Here is a 3,998-nt window from a genome sequence, read left to right as displayed (position 1 = left end):
CCTGGCAAGGCAGCACTGTCTGTTTTTTTTCTGAAATTAATTTTTGTCACATTCTCCCCACTGATGTCACTGAAACAGTAGTACTAAAAGGAAGTGGGAGCAGACCTCACCGAATTGTGCATCTTCCCACCTCTTCTTTTCACAGAAATATACATTGCACAGGAATGTGCCAGAGGAGTGTGACTTCACTGGCCATGCATTGATTTGACCTGTGATTGTGAGTAGTTCCCATCCTAGCCATTCAAAGCAAACCATTTTCTCCTAGAGGTCTAGGGTTGTGGACACTAGGGTATCTAGACATCTCATTGGATCATAGTTAAAGATGTGGAGAGAAGTCAAAAGTAAAGGACAAAAGGATTAAGAAGCAGTTCCTTACCACCCCTTACATACTCCCCATCCCTAAACAGCCCTAGATTAACGTTGCCAGAGTGAAGAGGATGGGCTGGGAACGCTGTGTCTGATGAGCATCGCTCAAGTGAACTGGGATAGCGGTCTCAAGAACTTAGTTTCAGAAGCAGTCCATGGCCTACGAAAACCCTGAGATGAGATCAAGGATACTTCAAAGCTCAGAAATTTAGGCCCACTCTGAGGTGACCTTGGAGATAATGAGTGTCTAGAGCCACTGCTGTTCTGGAAGACACTTAACTAGACCTGGTGCAAAGGAGCCAACCACTTCATCCTCTGGGTTCACCCCAGCGACTTTCATCCTTTGGCAGCCATAGCTCCTGCTGGAGACCACAGTGATTTTCAACAGGCTTAAGAACCATGTCTCCAACTATGGACTAGGTGTGAATACTTGAACAGTTGTTAACCTTTCTGAGCTTCAGTTTTCCATCTGGAAAATGGAAATATCTCCCTGATGAAATAATGCAAGTCAAAAGCTTAGTGTCAGTACCATGCCAGGTTTTGAGAAAGCACCCTATAGGTAGTTACTATTCATATTACACACTATTAATATTATTAAAACAGTTGGACTGATTTTAGAAAGATCTCCATTTGTCCCATGCCCCTTTGGCACTGATGTCAGAAGTGGATGGAGAAGCTTTGGCAGGGGAGTCTGGAATTTAGGAATTTGTGGCTTCTCTAGTGCTGTGGCATCAGAATCTTCAGGCCATGGAAGAAAAGCTTTCCTGTCCAGGCTACCTTAGAATGGAAAATAAGGGAGAGGTGATCAGCAAATTTGTTTACTCTTTCTCTGCTGTAGAGAAAATGAGGTTTACTGACCAGGATGAGGTGGTTTTCAGAACTTTGATGGGTTTTTTAGGAATGAAGGTTTATGAATGAAAGCAATTATAATTCTTGTAGGCATTCTTTTTTCCCACTTGAAGACCTGGAACTTCCAGAGACAAGCTTTTCTGAGCCCTTGTACCCCAGCAGCAGGGACATGTGTCTCCCTCTGCATGCCTCACCCCTCTGGCCATGCCCCTGCCAGCAAGCTGAGGACTTGTTCACAGGACTCAGCTCCAAGAAATAAGGAAGTAACTCAAACCAGTCTCTGACTCAGATTTGGTCATTCTAAGTTAAATTCTTGTTAGATAGTGACTGTTCATAAAAAAGGAAAGTAGCTAACAACCTTATTCCTCACTGAAATATTGCAATGAGAATGAAAGGACTGTATGAACAAGGTATTTGTAGACTTTCACTTGGGATCACAGTAGTTATAAAGGCCAAGAGATGATCATACTGTGATGAAAACCCTCAATGATACCTAAACATCTCCTAGGATAGAGCATAGACTCCTCAGTCGAGCATGCAGAGTGCCCCATCAAGCACCTCCTCCCTCCTCTCCAGTCTTAGGGAGGCAACCAGATAGTGACTGAGAACATCAGGGATGGTGGACCTGGTAGTAGTCATCAGTGTCAAGTTTTCAAGCAAAACTCAGGCATGTGGAAGCCTTAGCCCCAGGGAAGGGGTGGGCACTGGTAGACTCTGCTGCAAGATCCTATGGCTCAGCTTGTAGGCATAATGAGCTGATCCATGATGAGGTCAATTGAAGATCTGGAACCTTATGACTTGGGAATGATCAATTATCCCTGCTCAGGCTTGATGCCACGTGCAAGTTGGACAGTCCCAGCCCACTCCACTGTCTAGTACTTGTGGCCTTTGCCTTTCAAGATGCCTGAGGAAGTGCACCATGGAAAGGAGGAGGTGGAGACTTTTGCTTTTCAGGCAGAAGTTGCCCGATTCATGTATCTCAACATCAATACCTTCTAATCCAACCAGAACATTTTTCTTCAAGAGTTGATCTCTAATGGATTTAATGCATTAAACAAAATTTGCTAAGAGCCTGACAGTCTCTTCTGAGCTGAACAGCAGTAAAGAGATGAAAATTGACATCATCTTCAACCTTCAGGAGTATACCCTGACTTTGTGGACACAGACATTGGCATGACCAAGGATAAGGATGACCTCACAAATAATTTGGAAACCACTGCCAAGTCTACAAGATTGAGCAGTTTGGTGTTGGCTTTTAGTCTATCTACCTGGTGGCAGAGAAAGTGACTGTGATCACACATCACAATGCTGAGGAACAGTATTCCTGAGAGTCTTCCTCCACTGTATGTGTTGACCATAGTAAGCCCACTGGCAGGGGTACCAAAGTGATCCTTCATCTCAAGGAAGACCAGATAGGGTACTTAGGAGAGAGACAAGTCAAAGTCAAAGAAGCACTAAATAAGTACTCATAGCTCATAAGCTATCCCATCACTGTTTATTTGGGGGAAGAAATGAGAGAAGGAAACCAGTGACCATGAGGCAAAAGAAGAGAAAGGTGAGAAAGAAGAGAAAAGCAAAGATGCTGAGGAAAGGCTCAAGACTGAAGATGTGGGCTCAGATGACAGTAGTAAGAGTAAGAAAAAGATCAGAAAATTAAAGAGAAATACATTGATCAGAAAGAGCTAAACAAGACCAAGTTAATTAATTTGGACCAGAAACCTTCATGTCGCCCAGTAGAAGTACGGAGAATTTTACAAGAGCCTCATCAATAACTGGGAAGACCACTTGGCAGTCAAGTATTTCTCTGTAGAAGGTCTGTTGGAATTCAGAGCACTGCTACTTTGACCTCTTTGAGAACAAGAAGGGAAAGAACAACATCAAACTGTCTGTCCATCATGTGTTCATCGTGGACAGCTGTGATGAGTTGACACAAGAGTATCTTAACTTTATTCATGGTTTGGTTGACTCTCAGGATCTGCACCTCAACATCTCTTGAGAAATGCTCAAGCAGAGCAAAATCTTAGGAGTCATTCAAAAAAACATTGTTATGAAGTGCCTCGAGCTATTCTCTGAGCTGGTGGAAGACAAGGAGAACTACAAGAAATTCCAAGAGGCAGTCTGTAAAAATCTAGTCTACTGATTTAAATGTTAATCATATCTACAAAATATCTTTATACCAACACATAGACTGGTGTTTGGCCGGTCTAATATCTGGGTACCATGGCCCAGCTAGGTTGACATGTAAAGTTTGCCGTCACACCAAGTAATCCAGCACTGCCATTCAAAAGGATAGTTTTGCAAATTATAAGAAGCTCTAGCAGTGTGGAGGCCAATTAGTCAGGAAACAAGCCGAGTCACCTTAGGGCTTCACTGAAAGTCAAAGGGCAAATGGAAATGTATAAAATGGAGGAAATTAAGCCAGGGTACTCAAGATGTTTATAAAGAAATAGAAGAGTGTATGATGGAAATTAAGAGTACTACTGCTGAAAGGAGGATGGAACTGGCAAGGAATGCAGAAGGTACCAAAACAAACAAAAGCATCCTTCAAACTCAGACCTGAATATTCTGAACCCCGATGCCCTCGCCCAGCTCCTTAGGCCTCTTGCCTCTTAGGGTCCAAGTATTACAGAAGCTGCTTCAGCAGCAGCAGAGCAAGTCCTGGACCCAGCACTGGTAGAAGGGGAGGCCTAAGCCAATTTCCACCATAGAAAGGAACACTCCAGAGGACAATAAAATTGAGATCATCATGTGTCTATGAGTCTCTCCAGAAAAATATCAGATGT

General features: G+C 43.2%; 1 pseudogene; it reads left to right on the top strand.

Annotated features, from left to right (window-relative positions):
- Nucleotides 1-2,115: 2,115 nt before the first annotated feature.
- LOC105724022 (heat shock protein HSP 90-beta-like) lies at nucleotides 2,116-3,355 on the top strand (annotated as a pseudogene).
- The last annotated feature ends 643 nt before the right edge of the window (nucleotides 3,356-3,998 follow it).

The sequence above is a fragment of the Aotus nancymaae genome, unplaced genomic scaffold (genome assembly GCF_030222135.1).
Source record: "Aotus nancymaae isolate 86718 unplaced genomic scaffold, 86718_ANA_hifiasm-v0.15.2.pri h1tg000008l, whole genome shotgun sequence".
Lineage (NCBI taxonomy): Eukaryota > Metazoa > Chordata > Mammalia > Primates > Aotidae > Aotus > Aotus nancymaae.
Note: the sequence above shows the minus strand (reverse complement) of the source record. Positions and strands in the feature narration are given on the sequence as shown.